General features: G+C 42.5%; 1 pseudogene; it reads right to left on the bottom strand.

Moving 5' to 3' along the window:
- The window catches only part of LOC110527683, a 65,722-nt pseudogene that overhangs the window by 39,564 nt on the left and 6,341 nt on the right, over window positions 1-19,817 (bottom strand).

The raw sequence follows: 19,817 nt of genomic DNA, 5'->3' as shown, positions 1-19,817 counted from the left end.
TCTCAGGACATCATTGACTAATGCCTGAAAGACAGCTGGAGCGTTAGCGAGGCCGAAAGGAAGGACCCGGTATTCAAAGTGCCCTAACGGAGTGTTAAACGCCGTCTTCCACTCGTCCCCCTCCCTGATGCGCACGAGATGGTAAGCGTTACGAAGGTCCAACTTAGTGAAAAACCTGGCTCCCTGCAGGATCTCGAAGGCTGAAGACATAAGAGGAAGCGGATAACGATTCTTCACTGTTATGTCATTCAGCCCTCGATAATCTATGCAGGGGCGCAGAGACCCGTCCTTCTTCTTGACAAAAAAAAACCCCGCTCCGGCGGGAGAGGAGGAGGGGACTATGGTACCGGCGTCAAGAGCTACAGACAAATAATCTTCGAGAGCCTTACGTTCGGGAGCCGACAGAGAGTATAGTCTACCCCGGGGGGGGGGTGGTTCCCGGAAGGAGATCAATACTACAATCATACGACCGGTGTGGAGGAAGAGAGGTGGCCCTGGACCGACTGAACACCGTGCGCAGATCGTGATATTCCTCCGGCACCCCTGTCAAATCACCAGGCTCCTCCTGTGAAGAAGAGACAGAGGAAACAGGAGGGATAGCAGACATTAAACATTTCACATGACAAGAGACGTTCCAGGAGAGGATAGAATTACTAGACCAATTAATGGAAGGATTATGACAAACTAGCCAGGGATGGCCCAAAACAACAGGTGTAAAAGGTGAACGAAAAATTAAAAAAGAAATGGTTTCACTATGATTACCAGAAACAGTGAGGGTTAAAGGTAGCGTCTCACGCTGAATCCTGGGGAGAGGACTACCATCCAGGGCGAACAAGGCCGTGGGCTCCTTTAACTGTCTGAGAGGAATGTCATGTTCCCGAGCCCAGGTCTCGTCCATAAAACAGCCCTCCGCCCCAGAGTCTATTAAGGCACTGCAGGAAGCTGACGAACCGGTCCAGCGTAGATGGACCGACAAGGTAGTGCAGGATCTTGAAGGAGAGACAGGAGTAGTAGCGCTCACCAGTAGCCCTCCGCTTACTGACGAGCTCTGGCCTTTTACTGGACATGAAGTGACAAAATGACCAGCGGAACCGCAATAGAGACAGAGGCGGTTGGTGATTCTCCGTTCCCTCTCCTTAGTCGAGATGCGGATACCTCCCAGCTGCATGGGCTCAGCACCCGAGCCGGCAGAGGAAGATGGTAGTGATGCGGAGAGGGGAGCGACGGAGAGCGCGAGCTCCTTTCCACGAGCTCGGTGACGAAGATCAACCCGTCGCTCAATGCGAATAGCGAGTTCAATCAAGGAATCCACGCTGGAAGGAACCTCCCGGGAGAGAATCTCATCCTTTACCTCTGCGCGGAGACCCTCCAGAAGACGAGCGAGCAAGGCCGGCTCGTTCCAGCCACTGGAGACAGCAAGAGTGCGAAACTCAATAGAGTAGTCTGTTATGGATCGATTGCCTTGACATAGGGAAGACAGGGCCCTGGAAGCCTCCTCCCCAAAAACAGATCGATCAAAAACCCGTATCATCTCCTCCTTAAAGTCCTGATACTGGTTAGTACACTCAGCCCTTGCCTCCCAGATTGCCGTGCCCCACTCACGAGCCCGTCCAATAAGGAGAGATATGACGTAGGCGACACGAGCAGTGCTCCTGGAGTAAGTGTTGGGCTGGAGAGAAAACACAATATCACACTGGGTGAGGAACGAGCGGCATTCAGTGGGCTCCCCAGAGTAACACGGCGGGTTATTGATTCTGGGCTCCGGAGATTCGAAAGCCCTGGAAGTGGCCGGTGGATCGAGGCGGAGATGGTGAACCTGTTCTGTGAGGTTGGAGACTTGGGTGGCCAGGGTCTCAACGGCATGTCGAGCAGCAGACACTTCCTGCTCGTGTCTGCCTAGCATCGCTCCCTGGATCCCGACGGCTGAGTGGAGAGGATCCGAAGTCGCTGGGTCCATTCTTGGTCGGATTCTTCTGTTACGGTGCGTGAATGAGGACCCAAAAGCGAATTAACTTAAACAGAGCTTCTTTAATTACCAAACATAGGTAGGCTCAGACGGACCGGCAGATTCCGACAGGACAAGACAAGGTTACAGCAAACATGACGACAGTCTGGTTCAGGCATGAAACACAACAAACAAGAATCCGACAAGGACAGGAACAAAAACAGAGAGAGATATAGGGGACTAATCAGAGGGAAAAGGGGAACAGGTGGGAGAAGGGGTGACGAGGTAGTCAAGAGGAGACAAGGAACAGCTGGGGGAAAGCGGGGGAGAAAAGGTAACCTAACAACGACCAGCAGAGGGAGACAGGGTGAAGGGAAAGGACAGAGACAAGACACAACATGACAGTACATGACAGTAGCAAAGTTAAGTTGCTAGCTATCATTAAACGTATCTTATAAAAAAAACAATCAATCAATCATAATCACTAGTTAACTACACATGGTTGATGATATTACTAGTTTATCTAGCGTGTCCTGCGTTGCATATAATCGATGTGGTGCGTATTCTCGAAAAAGGACTGTCTTGCTCCAATGTGTACCTAACCATAAACATCAATGCCTTTCTTAAAATCAATACACAGAAGTACATATTTTTTTAAACCTGCATATTTAGTTAATATTGTCTGCTAACATGAATTTCTTTTAACTAGGGAAATTGTGTCACTTCTCTTGCGTTCTGTACAACAGAGTCAGGGTATAATGCAGCAGTTTGGGCCGCCTGGCTCGTTGCGAATTGTGTGAAGACTATTTGTTCCTAACAAAGTGTTAAGGGAATTTTTATCAATAATGACTAATTATGTATACATTTCAATCAGGATTGACTAATCAGAATACTATTATGTTACTGTATATGTATGAATTTTCTTTTTAATCCTAGTACTGAATATAATGTGTGTAAATATAATTAAGAATTAGAACAATGACTGTCTGTTCCTTGGTAGAAATTAATTAACTATATCGCCAGACTGGCTAGAATAATTATCTACACAGGTTGACCTTGGCTCTAGACGATGTGGGAAGGCATGATAACTATACAGCCTTTGTACCAGTGTCAAGAAGAGACAGAACAGTTTAGAAAACGCTGACGTCATTTTCAGTTTATAACAGGTGATAAAATGTATCATGGGCAGTACTCACGAGAATAAACGCAGTTGGTTGATTTCAAAGACTGGTCTCTGCCCATTTTATACAAATAAGGGTCTTACAAACTCTTATGAATTGACAGAGTGATTCATTTTAATTGGGTATTAAAACATAGAGGAATTTAATTCCTCTAACACAAAGACAGCCAACTTCGCCAAACGGAGGATGATATAACAAAAGCGCATTTGTGAAAAAAATCACAATCGTTGCACGAATGTACCTAAACATAAACATCAATGCCTTTCTTAAAATCAATACACAGAAGTATATATTTATTTAAAAGAAATCCAGGTTAGCAGGCAATATTTAACTAGGGAAATTGTGTCACTTCTCTTGCGTTCATTGCACGCAGAGTCAGGGTATATGCAACAGTTTGGGCCGCCTGGCTCATTGCGAACTAATTTGCCAGAATTTTACGTAATTATGACATAACATTGAGGGTTGTGCAATGTAACAGGAATATTTAGACTTATTCGTTAGTTATCCGTATTTCACTGAAATAATAAACGTTTTGTTTTCGAAATGATAGTTTCCGGATTCTACCATATTATTATTCTACCGTATTTCTGTGTGTTATTATGTTATAATTAAGTCTATGATTTGATAGAGCAGTCTGACTGAGCGATGGTAGGCTCCAGCAGGCTCGTTCATTCAAACAGCAGGCTCGTTCATTCAAACAGCACTCGTGCGTTTGATTTTTTATACCTTTATTTAACGAGGCAAGTCAGTTAAGAACAAATTCTTATTTTCAATGACGGCCTAGGAACAGTTCAGGGGCAGAACGACAGATTTGTACCTTGTCAGCTCGGGGGTTTGAACCTTCCGGTTACTAGTCCAATGCTCTAACCACTAGGCTACCCTGCCGCCCCAGCAGCTGTTCGCTGTGCTTCAAGCATTGAGCTGTTTATGACTTCAAGCCTATCAACTCCCGAGATTAGGCTGGTGTAAACGATGTGAAATGGCTAGCTAGTTAGTGGGGTGCACGCTAATAGCGTTTCAAACATCACTTGCTCTGAGACTTGGAGTAATTATTCCCTTTGCTCTGCATGGGTAACGATGCTTCGAGGATGGCTGTTGTTGATGTGTTCCTGGTTCGAACCCAGGAAGGGGCAAGGAGAGGGACGGAAGCTATACTGTTACACTGGCAATACTAAAGTGCCTATAAGAACATCCAATAGTCAAAGGTATATGAAATAAAAAATCGTATAGAGAGAAATTGTCCTATACTATAGTAACTACAACCTAAAACTTCTTACCTGGGAATATTGAAGAATCCTGTTAAAAGGAACCACCAGCTTTCATATGTTCTCATGTTCTGAGCAAGGAACTTTAACGTTAGCTTTTTTACATGGCACATATTGCACTTTTACTTTCTTCTCCAACACTTTGTTTTTGTATTATTTAAACCAAATTGAACATGTTTCATTTTATTTGAGGCTAAATTGATTTTATTGATATATTGTATTAAGTTAAAATAAGTGTTAATTCAGTATTGTTGTAATTGTCAGTATTGCAAATATATATTTTTTTATATCTGCCCATTAATCGGTATCGGCTTTTAATTAATCGGTCGACCTCTAGTAGAGATCCTGGGGTGCAAAGGAGCAAAAACATAAATAACAGTATGGTGATGAGGTAGTTGGGTAGGCTATTTACAGATGGGCTATGTACAGGTGCAATGATGGGTCATCATAGGTACACTTCAACTATGACAGACAAAATTAGGTAGGTAGTAGGTTTTCACTCAAAATCTCATACATGGCCCCATTCATTCTTTCCTTTACACGGATCAGTCGTCCTGGTCCCTTTGCAGAAAAACAGCCCCAAAGCATGATGTTTCCACCCCCATGCTTCACAGTAGGTATGGTGTTCTTTGGATGCAACTCAGCACTCTTTGTCCTCCAAACACGACGAGTTGAGTTTTTACCAAAAAGTTATATTTTGGTTTCATCTGACCATATGACATTCTCCCAATCTTCTTCTGGATCATCCAAATGCTCTCTAGCAAACTTCAGACGGGCCTGGACATGTACTGGCTTAAGCAGGGGGACACGTCTGGCACTGCAGGATTTGAGTCCCTGGCGGCATAGTGTGTTACTGATGGTAGGCTTTGTTACTTTGGTCCCAGCTCTCTGCAGGTCATTCACTAGGTCCCCCCGTGTGGTTCTGGGATTTTTGCTCACCGTTCTTGTGATCATTTTGACCCCACGGGGTGAGATCTTGCGTGGAGCCCCAGATCGAGGGAGATTATCAGTGGTCTTGTATGTCTTCCATTTCCTAATAATTGCTCCCACAGTTGATTTCTTCAAACCAAGCTGCTTACCTATTGCAGATTCAGTCTTCCCAGCCTGGTGCAGGTCTACAATTTTGGTGTCCTCTGACAGCTCTTTGGTCTTGGCCATAGTGGAGTTTGGAGTGTGACTGTTTGAAGTTGTGGACAGGTGTCTTTTATACTGATAGCAAGTTCAAACAGGTGCCATTAATACAGGTAACGAGTGGAGGACAGAGGATCCTCTTAAAGAAGAAGTTACAGGTATGTGAGAGCCAGAAATCTTGCTTGTTTGTAGGTGACCAAATAGTTATTTTCCACCATAATCTGCTAATAAATTCATAAAAAATCCTACAATGTGATTTTCTGGATTTTTTTTCTCATTTTGTCAGTCATAGTTGAAGTGTACCTATGATGAAAATTACAGGCCTCTCTCATCTTTTTAAGTGGGAAAACTTGCACAATTGGTGGCTGACCCCCCAAAAAAATTGCCCCACTGTATAAGGACAATTCATGGCTTGAAGATTCAACTTATTGTTTCGCCTGTAGGCATTATTCTCTGCCCAATACACCTGAATCTGCCTTCACATCACAGTCAGGTTTTTGTAACTGGAAAAAGGCACTGTTTAAACATTCTGGGTTTAAGCTCCATTTGAAGGCAGAGCATCATATCAATGCTAGGTATGCTTGGAATCAACATAAAAGGGCTATTGACAGCAACTCAATGAGATGTCATAAATGAGGACCGTAAAAAGAAAGTGGAGGAAAACTGTACTTACATTAAAACAATTGCAGATGTGCTCCTATTAACTGCCACTCAAAATATAGTGCATGAGCCTGATGACTCTCACAACAAGGTTAATTATTTGACAATCGTGTAAGAAATAGCAAAGCATGTCCCTCTCATAGAGCAAAGCATGTCCCTCTCATAGAGAAAAGGATGCCAATGCAAAGTACACAAGCCACCAAATCCAGAACAAAGTTCTTGAGGGCTTAGCTGAGATGGTACAAAGTGAAATAATAAGAGAAGTAAAAGAAAGTTACATTTGTGTAATTTATTTATGTAACCTTTATAAAAACCATTGAATTCACAAAAGTATAAAACAGCAAATTAAAAACATTGACAGGTCAGGGAATCAGCCTCAAAATCCTTTGTCAGTAAAAGTATTTTGTAAAGTGTAAGGACGATGGCGCAGAGTACATGAAAGCCCTTTTACCAAATTCAGCTCGGACATTTGGAACAGTTAGCAGGATAAAGTCCAGCGAACGAAGAGAGTACCCACCACATTTCTGAACAATAATAATGCACAAACAAAAAGGTAGTGAACCCAAAATGGCTTTGTAAATAAAGGTATACCAGTGACTGAGCCTACGAGTGACTAGAGAAGGCCAGCCAACCCTGGTATACAAAGTGCAGTAAGGGTTTTGCAGTTTAAAATAAATCTCAAATCTCTCATGGTAAAAAATGTCAATTGATCTCACACACTGAGCGGAAGCATTCATATATAAAATATCCCCATAGTCTAGTAAAGGCATAAATGTAGCTGATTACTAGCCTCCTTCTGGCTTCAAAAGAAAAACAGGCCTTATTCCTAAAATAAAATCCCAATTTCAGCTTCAATTTTTTTGTAAGTTGTTGAATATGCAATTTAAAAGACAGGCCGTTATCAATTAAAATTCCAAGATATTTATATGAGGTTACAACCTCAATCTCCTTGCCCTGGCAGGTAGTAATAGGTGAAAGGTTCAGAGGTCTATTTCTTGCATTAGAAAACACCATCAGTTTAGTTCTCTCAGTATTGAGGATACGCTTCAATTGACACAAGGTATGTTGAACAGTATAAAAAGCAGTTTGCATGTTCTGGAAAGCTTTTGTAAGAGATTAGGCACAGCAGTAAATAACAGTATCATCAGCATAAAAATGTTGTGCATTTTGGACATTTTTGTCTAAATCATTTATATAAATAGTGAATAAAGAGAGAACAGAGCCTTGGGGCACACCATTCAAGACAGAATTTTTTTTGCAGATTGTTTGCAGATGAAATCAAAGATTTAAAGAAAAAAAGAACAGATGTCTTTAGTTGTGAGGTACTACATTGAGGTACTATTACAACGGGGCCATCCACAAAAGCTTTTTGGACTTTCAGTCAGCTGAAAGCTTAGAAGCAGCAAGTCTCACAAAAATTATAATTGATTGCCTTGAGAAACATGGTCTGGACTACAGAAATAATCTTGTGGGGCAAGGCTATGACTATGTGCATCTGTCATGAGCGGAAAGCATTCTGGTGTGTCTGCACGGATTAAAAACAGTGCAAGATTAGCATTTTATGTGCAGTGGTAATGCACATTGTTTGAATTTGGTTCTTGTCGATGCTGTAAAATCAGTACCTGAGGCAGTTAACTTTTTTCCTCTCCTGCAGAAGATGTATAACTTTGTATCTGGCTCGTAAGTTCATCTCAAGTGGCTTGCAGTTCAGAAAGAGCTGTATCCACAGCAGCAGACTTACGGATGGATGTAAGGTGGACATGCAGATACATGGCGTGCTGTAATCTGAGAGACATACTTCCAGCAGTTCTGAGAGTGCTACAGGATTTCACACTTGAAAATAGTGGCGATAGATCAGTGGAGACAAGGGGCCTTCTTTCTCACATATATTTACATTTAATAGGGCTTTTGGTTACCTTTTGTATAGTGCTTGGTGATGCCAAATTTCTTTCTGACATGCTCCAATCAAGCTCTCTTGACCTAGCAAGGGCTGTGGATCTAGTAGGTGCCATTACAGACACAATACAGGACTACAGAAGTGAGGGTTACTTTGGAGAACTATGGAAAGAGGTTGAAGGAGATTGCAGAGCATTGCAAAATAAGTGTACAAACAGTGTATAAAAGACAGCCTAAAACAAGCTTAAGATTTCACAACTCATTGGTGATGAGCACTGTAGGATAGAAAAATAGGGACCAAAGTGATGGAGAGCTATCTTTTTTCAGGTGCTTGACAGTCTCACAGCTGAGCTGCAGGGGCTATTCTCAAAGAATTGTGAGATAATGCAACGGATGCAGTCTCTCAACCTAAAGAGTGCAACATTCTTGAATGAGGACCCTCTGATTGCCTTTGCTCAGACCTTTGAGTCAGATTTAGAGGACCTCAAACTAGAGGTCGACCGATTATGATTTTTCAACGCCGATACCATTTATTGGAGGACCAAAAAAAGCCAATACCGATTAATCGGACGATTATTTTATTTTATATATTTATTTGTAATAATGACAATTACAACAATACTGAATGAACACTTTTTTATTTTAACTTAATACATCAATAAAATCAATTTAGCCTCAAATAAATAATGAAACATGTTCAATTTGGTTTAAATAATGCAAAAACAAAGGGTTGGAGAAGAAAGTAAAAGTGCAATATATGCCATGTAAAAAAGATAACGTTAAAGTTCCTTGCTCAGAACATGAGAACATATGAAAGCTGGGGGTTCCTTTTAACATGAGTCTTCAATATTCCCAGGTAAGAAGTTTTAGGTTGTAGTTATTATAGGAAATATAGGACTATTTCTCTCTATACCATTTGTATTTCATATACCTTTGACTATTGGATGTTCTTATAGGCACTTTAGTATTGCCAGTGTAACAGTATAGCTTCCGTCCCTTTCCTCGCCCCTACCTGGGCTCGAACCAGGAACACATCGACAACAGCCACCCTCGAAGCATCATTACCCATCGCTCCACAAAAGCCGCGGCCCTTGCAGAGCAAGGGGAACAACTACTTCAAGGTCTCAGAGCGAGTTACGTCACCGATTGAAACGCTATTAGCGCGCACCCCACTAACTAGCTTGCCATTTCACATCGGTTACACCAGCCTAATCTCGGGAGTTGATAGGCTTGAAGTCATAAACAGCTCAATGTTTGAAGCACAGCGAAGAGCTGCTGGCAAATGCACGAAAGTGCTGTTTGAATGAATGCTTACGAGCCTGCTGCTGCCTTCCACCGCTCAGTCAGAATCATAGACTTAATTATAACATAATAGCACACAGAAATACGAGCCTTAGGTCATTAATATGGTCGAATCCGGAAACTATAATTTTGAAAACAAAATGTTTATTCTTTCAGTGAAATACGGAACCGTTCCGTATTTTATCTAACGGGTGGCATCCATAAGTGTAAATATTCCTGTTACATTGCACAACCTTCAATGTTATGTCATAATTACGTAAAATTCTGGCAAATTAGTTCGCAACGAGCCACGCGGCCCAAACTATTGCATATACCCTGACTCTGCGTGCAATGAACGCAAGAGAAGTGACACAATATCCCTAGTTTAATATTGCCTGCTAACCTGGATTTATTTTAACTTAAATATGCAGGTTTAAAATATATATACTTCTGTGTATTGATTTTAAGAAAGGCATTGATGTTTATGTTTAGGTACATTCGTGCAACGATTGTGATTTTTTTAGCAAATGTGCTTTTGTTATATCATCCTCCGGTTGGCGAAGTTGGCTGTCTTTGTTAGGAACAAATAGTCTTCACACAGTTCGGAACGAGCCAGGCGGCCCAAACTGCTGCATATACCCTGACTCTGTTGTACAGAGCGCAAGAGAAGTGACAATATCCTTATTAAAAGAAATTCATGTTAGCAGGCAATATTAACTAAATATGCAGGTTTAAAAATATATATGTCATGTACTGTCATGTTGTGTCTTGTCTCTGTCCTTTCCCTTCACCCTGTCTCCCTCTGCTGGTCGTTGTTAGGTTACCTTCTCCCCCTCTTTCCCCCAGCTGTGCCTTGTCTCCTCCTAACCACCTCGTCACCCCTTTTCCCACCTGTTCCCTTTTTCCCTCTGATTAGGTCCCTATATCTCTCTCTGTTTCTGCTCCTGTCCTTGTCGGATTCTTGTTTGTTGTGTTTCATGCCTGAACCAGACTGTCGTCATGTTTGCTGTAACCTTGTCTTGTCCTGTCGGAATCTGCCGGTCCGTCTGAGCCTACCTATGTTTGGTAATTAAAGAAGCTCTGTTTAAGTTAATTCGCTTTTGGGTCCTCATTCACGCACCGTAACATATACTTGTGTATTGATTTTAAGAAAAGCATTGATGTTTATGGTTATGTACACACTGGTGCAACGACAGTGATTTTTTTGCGAAAGCGCTTGTTAAAATCACCCGTTTGGCGAAATATATATGCAATGCAGGACAAGCTAATTAAACGAGTAATATCGTCAACCATGTGTAGTTAACTAGTGATTATGTTAAGATTTATTGTTTTTATAAGACACGTTTAATGCTAGCTAAAACCTTACCTTGGCTCCTTGCTGCACTCGCATAACAGGTAGTCAGCCTGCCACACAGTCACCTCGTGGAGTGCAATGTAATCGGCCATGATCGGTGTCCAAAAATGCTGATTACCCGATTGTTATGAAAACTTAAAATCGGCCCTAATCGGCCATTCCAATTAATCGGTCGACCTCTACCTCAAACATGAGGTTCATCAAACCAAGCGGCTTCTTGATAGGACAGAAAAGTGGAAGGGACAGACTGTCTACTCTCCTTGACTTTGTTGTGTTTCTAGAAACTTTATAAAATAAGTCTTCCATGAGATATTTTGACTTTGTAAGATTTCTGTTGTTACACCAGTCAACAGTGCTTCTTGCAAGAAAAGCTTCTCAGCTTTAAAACGGATTAAAACCCACTTTAGGACAACAATGGTTGAAGTCACCTCGGAATTCTCAGTGTGAGTCAAGGAGGGCAAGCTCCCTCACCATGCATGACATTGTGAAACATTTTGCCAGTTCTCACCAGAACCGCAGACTTATGCTGTTTTAAATCTACCTAGGATAATTTGGCACTTAGGCGGTCCCTATAGTCATGATTAAAACCTGCACTGTGTACTAGCTAGTACACTGACATTCTAAAATGATCAATCCAAAGGGTATCATGTCACACAGATTTAATTTGGTCTTGATTAGGCCAATTCCAAAACTTTTCTTTGTTATTAGTTAACATAATATATATGAGCATAAATATGATATTGTAAGTCTGTAATATTGATGGGCACCAAAATCATTTTGGTTTTCAAGTCCATTTCTGCTTGATACCTGGTATGTTAAATTGTAGTGTTTTTTTGTAAACATACTTTTTCCTAAATAAACTATGTAATTTATGTAACACACAAATGCTATCTTATCTCCTTGGTGCTTGAACTTTATTTTCTGAAAATATTTTGATGTTCAAAACACTTATAGACCCAGATTATATATTCATGAAAACAGAGTGACTCAAGTCTCTCCATGTATGTGAGTACAGTGTGTGTGTGTGAGAGAGAGTAAGAAATTGAGCTGCAGTTCCGAGGTAGAGACACTGACTATTCATAGTATGTTAAAGAATTCTAGTGAAGCAACCCTTTTGGACAACACTTTCTGCCACATTGAAGAACTCCGGGTTAAGTGAATTATCACTTTTACCTCTAATCAGCAATCATAGGATTCATTCATGATCCTTAGACACCAGGTCAGGGTTACACACTAATTTTATGTCATGGTCTATGGACCCCTTGAAGTAACCTTGGCCACCATGTATAAAACTCTAGTTCTGCCACTGCTTCTACCCCCAAGCCATAAGACTGCTGAACAATTAATGAAATGGTCACCGGACTATTTACATTGACACCATCCCCCCATTTATTTTGTACACTGCTGCTACTCACTGTTAATTATCTATGCATAGTCACTTTACCCCTACCTACATGTATAATTTACCTCAACTTATATGTACCCCCACACATTGACTCGGTACCAGTACCCCCTGTATATAGCCTCGTTATTGTTATTTTCTTGTGTTACTTTTTATAATTTTTTACTTTAGTTTATTTGGTACATATTTTCTTAACTTCTTGAACTGCAGTGTAACGGCCTTCCTCCTCCTCTAAACGTCCATAACGTTTATTTAAAGACATAAACTAAACATCACAAAACAATAAACGTGAAACGAACGAAACCCGAAACAGTACCGTGTGGCAACAAACACACACGGAAAACAAACACCCACAAACCAAAGGTGAAACCCAGGCTACCTAAGTATGATTCTCAATCAGGGACAACAATAGACAGCTGCCTCTGATTGAGAACCATACTAGGCCGAACTCAAAAACCAACATAGAAAAACAAACATAGACTGCCCACCCCAACTCACGCCCTGACCGTACTAAAATGTTTGTTTATATTAAAAATTGGGCTGGCTAGGCTGCCTATAAGTTTTTAATCCAAAATTATTAAGTGGAATTAATCAGTCAACATAATAGTGATGACTGATGTGAGTAAATGTTTTATAAGCCCTACAGTTGCATTGGCCTGCATGATGCTAACATGCATAAATCAAGCTCAGCCCTGTGAGTTCTATTGTCTATCAGTTATTGTCTGTGTCTGGGTAGAGGAAATCCCCCTCCTAATCTTGTCTAAATATAATTTATAAAAAACAAATTTAAGGTAGCTGCAGGGGAGGAACTGGGGTACGAAGAAATTTCCTTAACTATAGACTTAAGAAGAAAGTTAAGCAAAGGTGCTATTCCTATTGGAAATGTTCTTAAGGTTTTTCCTAAATGTCTTCCTAAGAAAACAGTTAAGAAATGGGATTCTTAAATAGTTATTTAGGATTTTGATGTACAGTAGCTAACGTTAGTCTGGCTATAATGTGTGAAAAAGAACGTTCTTTTTTGTGTGTATAAAGGGTTCGCGAGCCAACTAAAAAAAATATTCTCGAGACGAGGCAAAAAAATAAATGTAACAAAATGTAAATATCAACATTTTATTATAGTGGGCCAAATCCTATCATCCCTATCACATAGGCTTATTTATTAGTTTCAAGCACGTCACAAATGAAGATATTTACGAAGTTTTTTAAGAAATATATTTACGAAGTAACTAAGAAAACTACAAATTCACGAAGAACATTTTGAGGAATTGCATATTCAAACTATCTTATGAACTTCTTCTTTTTTGTCTTAAGCAGCTTCTTAAGTTTTTTCGTAAGTAATGTTTTGTGAATCGGACCCCTGGTCCCATCATAGCCCATATAAAAAAATTTTTTACAACTGATTAATCACTGTCATTCATACCTTGTAGTGTCCAGAGTTTTTCTACTTAGGTTAACATAAGGAAAAACTCCAGGCCCCAGGGGGTAAAAATTGCCCCACTGCTCTGGGATCTATGGTGCCACCAGTCTGCTTGCAGATGTCAGTTATCGTCGGGTATGTGGATGATCAGGGCTTTATTCAGGAACATTTCTTGGGCTACTTTGATGTGTCAAGTGGGCGAGATGCGCAGTCTGTTTTTCACTTTATGAATTTTGAGATGTCTAAGTTTAACATCATAGAGAAACGTATTGTCCAAACCGACGATGAAATGGAATGTATTTGCTATTTGTATTTACTGCTAAGTCCCCTCCTGTTCCCTACATTTGTCACTACCACTGTCAACTCTCTCCTGACATGAACTGAAGCCCCGTCTCATGTGCCCGCTCATCCACTGGTTTCCCCTCCATGCACTGCGAGTACCTCTATCAATTTTCTCTCCTTACTGTATGTAGAGTCAATCACAAACACAAAAACAATCACATTAATACACATCAGGGATTTTACTCCTTGCTTGGACTAACTCATTCTTAGCTCTTTTGTCTAACTGTGTAGCTAACTGCATTAGCATCGAATAGCCCCTGCGATATGCAACTCAAAGTCAGGAACCAATATACACAGTCAGTTAGGAAAGCAAAGGCTAGCTTTTTCAAACAGAAATTTGCATCCTGTAGCACTAATTCCAAAAAGTTTTGGGACACTGAAAAGTCCATGGAGAATAAGAGCACCTCCTCCCAGCTGCCCACTGCACTGAGGCTAGGACACACTGTCACCACCGATAAATGTATGAAAATTGAGAATTTCAATAAGTATTTTTCTACGGCTGGCCATGCCTTCCACCTGGCTACCCCTACCCCGGCCAACAGCTCTGCACCCCCCGCAGCAACTTGCCCCCCCACCCCTCCCCCACTTCTCCTTCACCCAAATTCAGATAGCTGATGTTCTGAAAGAGCTGCAAAATCTGGACCCCTACAAATTAGCTGGGCTAGACAATCTGGACCCTCTTCCTAAAATTATCCGCCAGAATTGTTGCAATCCCTATTACTAGCCTGTTCAACCTTTCTTTCACATCGCTTGAGATCCCTAAATATTGAAAAGCTGTCGCGGTCATCCCCCTCTTCAAAGGGGGAGACAATCTAGACGCAAACTGTTACAGACCTACAGTATATCCATCCTGCCCTGTCTTTTGAAAGCCAAGTTTAACAAACAGATCACCGACCATTTCAAATCCCACCGCACCTTCTCCACTATGCAATCTGGTTTCCGAGCTGGTCATGGGTACACCTCAGCCACACTCAAAATCCTAAACGATATCATAACCGCCATCGATAAAAGACAGTACTGTGCAGCCGTCTTCATCGACCTGGCCAAGGCTTTCGACTCTGTCAATCACCGCATTCTTATTGGCAGACTCAATAGCCTTGGATTCTCAAATGACTGCCTCGCTTGGTTCACCAACTACTTCTTAGATAGAGTTCAGTGTTTTAAATTGGAGGGCCTGTTGTCCAGACCTTTGGCAGTCTCTATGAGGGTGCCACAGGGTTCAATTCTCGGGCCGACTCTTTTCTCTGTATATATCAATGATGTCGCTCTTGTTGCTGGTGATTCTCTGATCTACCTCCACGCAGACGACACCATTATGTATGCATCTGGTCCTTCTTTGTACACTGTGTTAATAAACCTACAAACGAGCTTCAATGCCATACAACACTTCTTCCGTGGCCTCCAACTGCTCGTAAATGCTAGAAAAACTAAATACATGCTCTTCAACCGATCGCTGCCCACACCCGCCCGACTAGCATCACTACTCTGGATGGTTCTGACTTAGAATATGTGGACAACTACAAATACCTAGGTGTCTGGTTAGACTGTAAACTCTCCTTCCAGACTCACATTAAGCATCTCCAATCCAAAATTAAATCTAGAATCGGATTCCTATTTCGCAACAAAGCCTCCTTCACTCATGCTCCCTCGTAAAACTGACTATCCTACCGATCCTTGACTTCAGCGATGTCATTTACAAAATAGCCTCCAACACTGTACTCAGCAAATCGGATGTAGTCTATCACAGTGCCATCTGTTTTGTCACCAAAGCCCATATACTACCCACCAATGTGACCTGTATGCTCTCGTTGGCTGGCCCTCGCTACATATTCATCGCCAAACCCACTGGCTCCAGGTCATCTATAAGTTTTTGCTAGGTAAAGCCCCGCCTTATCTCAGCTCACTGGTCACCATAGCAACACCCACCCGTAGCATGTGCTCCAGCAAGTACAGTATATTTCACTGGTCATAACCAAAGCCAACATCTACTTTGGCCACCATTCCTTCCAGTTCTCTGTTGCCAATGACTGGAACGAATTGCAAAAATCACTGAAGCTGGAGACTTATATCTCCCTCCCTAACTTTAAGCATGTTTTTTGTCTTCCCAGTCAAATCTGGTCCTCTACTGGTCAAGCCTCTGAACACCTCAACTCATGCCACATTCCCTCATTCAATCACTGCTGTGATCCCTTTCATGCACTGTGTAAGTAGCCCTCTCGCGCCTATACCATGGGTCTACCATCGTCCTCAATTTTTCAAGTCACCAGCCTTGTTGTTACTTAACAGCCTTATTCTAAAATGTATTTAATTAAATGTTTTCCTCAATATACACACAATACCCCATAATGACAAAGTGAAACAGGTTTTTAGAAAATTTTGCCCAAATAATTTAACAATTATAATACATTATTTACATAAGTATTCAGACCCTTTGCAATGAATTACAAAATTAAACTCAGGTGCATCCTGTTTCCATGGATCATCCTTGAGATGTTTCTACAACTTGACTGAGTCCACCTGTGGTAAATTCAATTGATTGGACATGATTTGGAAAGGCACACATCTGTCTATTAAAAGTCCCACAGTTGACACTGCATGTCAGAGAAAAAACCAAGCCATGAAGTCGAAGGAATTGTCCGTAGAGCTCCGAGACAGGATTGTGTTGAGGCACAGATCTGGGGAAAGGTACCAAAAAATGTCTGCAGCATTGAAGGTCCCCAAGAACACAGTGGCCTCCATCATTCTTAAATGGAAGAAGTTTGGAACCACCAAGAATCTTCCTAGAGCTGTCCGCCTGGTCAAACTGAGCAATTGGGGGAGAAGAGCCTTGGTCAGGGAGGTGACCAAGAACACGATGGTCACTCTGACAGAGCTCCAGAGTTCCTCATGTGGATGGGAGAACCTTCCAGAAGGACAACCATCTCTGCAGCACTCAACCAATTAGGCCGTTATGGTAGCGAAGCCAGATGGAAGACACTCCTCAATTAAAGGCTCATGACAGCCCGCTTGGAGTTTGCCAAAAGGCACCTAAAGATTCTCAGACCATGAGAAACAAGATTCTCTGGTCTGATGAAACCAAGATTGAACTCTTTGGCCTGAATGCCAAGTGTCACGTCTGGAGGAAACCTGGCAACATCCCTACGGTGAAACATGGTGGTGGCAGCACCATGCTGTGGGGATTTCTTTCAGCGGCAGGGACTGGGAGACTTGTCAGGCTCGAGGGAAAGATGAACTGAGAGTTCCTTGATGCAAACCTGCTCCAGAGTAAGTATGAGGTTATTTTCTGCATATGCATCTTGCTTTGACGCCAAACCCACCGCTGGTGTACGTGGCCAAAGACCATAGCATCTGGTTCCAATCCAAGTGCCAATGCCTTTTAACAAGCTTCAGGCATTTACATTTCTTGGTTACTGTCAATAAAGGCTTTTTCTAGCAACGCTTCCAAATAGCCTATTGGCATTGGGGTGGCGTCCAATTGTAAATTAAGAGACTCTGTGAGCTCTCCAATTCTCCAACTGTGGCTTTATACTTTTCTTTGCCTCCAGAAACATCTTCCTGACTTTGTGTGGGGACAAGATACACCCCACAGGGCGCAGATGTCAATTCAACGTCTATTCCAATGTTGGTTTAACGTCATTTCATTGAAATTACGTGGAAACAACATTTATTAAACCAGTGTGTGCCCAGTGTGCCTGGTGCCTTGGGACACAGAGACACACAGAGACACACAGAGACACAGAGATTACTCTTACCAGATGTCAACCTTCTCTGAGATGGGTTCGTTCCTGATGACCTCCGGGGCCATCCATGCGACCGTACCGGCGAACGACATCTTGGTGCTCTTATCACTCATTTCCTTAGATGTGCCAAAGTCTGAGATCTTCACTGCGTCGTCGTACGTAATCAACATGCTGGAGGGAACAGGCACAGTCAGGAAAGTGTACTGTAGCCACAGCTACAGCCATTCTAGGTTTCCCTGGCCTAGAACTATTCAAATGACCTTAACGAGAATATGGTTGTGAGGTCTTGTACCGTGATACACTAACACTAAAACACCCGCAATGGAAGTAAGTCATATAAATTGATATTTACTTTGTGTATGACCATATGTTTGCATGACAATGAACACAATAGAGGTGTTGGCTCAAGCACAAACAGGACTGCAATGAAGCTAAAGTATAGTTATCAATGTAGGTAGAACTTACTTGGGTGACTTGAGGTCCCTGTGGATGATCTTGTGGAGGTGAAGGTAGTTCATGCCCCCAGCGATGCCCATGGCCCAGTCGATGAGTAGGGAGGGGGTGATTTTCCTGCCCGCCCTTAGCACCTCATACAGCTGACCTTGTGCACAGTACTCCATTAGGATACAGTAGCAAGGAGCCTGGGTGCAGATACCCCTAGAGAGGAATAGAGAGAGGATAGGAAGGAGAAGAAGAGAAGAGTGGGTGAGTAAAGACATGACACAGTACTCCATGATGATGGAGTAGCACAGAGCCTGGGTGCAGATACCCCTGGAGGGAGGAGAGGAGAGAAGAAAGGGGGAGAAGAGCGTGAGTAAAGACATGACTCAACATATAATATTTTATAACTTATATATGTCTTTGTAGGGAAGAGAGGGAACAGTGGGATTATAGAAGGTTTGAGGAAATGCGCCAGAAAGACCCTGAACATATAATCACTATTTACAAGCTACTGTACCTACCGGAAGGAATGAATAAATAAAACGTATTGATTCTCTAAGGGGAAATTTGGTTTGTCACCAGTATAACACAAAAACATGGACAACCCAGACACAGGCATACATGATCAGAACACAAATATCTGAGGACTAATGGCGAGGAAAAGAGGAAACTGGGGACGACATGAGCAGATGAACAAGAAACCCCCTGATATTTCTGCTAGTATTCTCACTTGAAGGTGATGATGTTGGGGTGTTTGAGCTTCCTCAGGTGTCTAATGTCTGTCTCCTTGATGTCTCGAACCTTCTTCACAGCTACTTCCTGTCCGTGGAGTTTCCCCAGGAAGACAGCCCCCTGGACCCCGCTGCCCACCCACTGCAGCTCTGAGATGTCCTCAAACGGTACCTCCCACAACTCTGAAGGGGGGAGAGGAGAGGGGATAGGAGGGAGGGGGAGAGAACACGGAGAGACGGAGAGAATAGAGAGAGGTCAGTGATACAGTATCGTCAGAAAAAAGGGGTCGGGGTGAGACACATCCTGTTTATGAGTGAGTGAGTCACTACTTTTAGAATGACAGTAATTAAAACCAACATTTCCAATATTACTGCATCTAGGATGGACACCATTCCTTGATATACTATGTACATTTACATACTGTATGTCACGCTCGTCTGAATGAATGGACCAAGGCGCAGCGTACTTAGAGCATGCGCAGTAGTACACTCCTGTACTCCCTGTTCACTCATGACTACACTGCCAGGCACGAGTCCAACACCATCATTAAGTTTGCCGATGACACAACGGTGGTAGGCTTGATCACCGACAACGACGATTCAGCCTATAGGGAGGAGGTCAGAGACCTGGCCGTGTGGTGCCAGGACAACAACCTCTCCCTCAACGTGATCAAGACAAAGGAGATGATTGTGGACTACAGGAAAAGGAGGACCGAGCACGCCCCCATTGTCATCGACGGGGCTGCAGTGGAGCAGGTTGAGAGCAGGTTGAGAACAAACTAACATGGTCCAAGCACACCAAGACAATCGTGAAGAGGGCACGACAAAACATATTCCCCCTCAAGAGACTGAAAATATTTAGCATGGGTCCTCAGATCCTCAAAAGGTTCTACAGCTGCACCATCGAGAGCATCACTGTCTGGTATGGCAACTGCTCAGCCTCCGACCGCAAGGCACTACAGAGGGTATTGCGAACGGCCCGTTACATCACTGGGGCCAAGCTCCCTGCCATCCAGGACCTCTATACCAGG

Source organism: Oncorhynchus mykiss, chromosome 7, assembly GCF_013265735.2.
Source record: "Oncorhynchus mykiss isolate Arlee chromosome 7, USDA_OmykA_1.1, whole genome shotgun sequence".
Lineage (NCBI taxonomy): Eukaryota > Metazoa > Chordata > Actinopteri > Salmoniformes > Salmonidae > Oncorhynchus > Oncorhynchus mykiss.
Note: the sequence above shows the minus strand (reverse complement) of the source record. Positions and strands in the feature narration are given on the sequence as shown.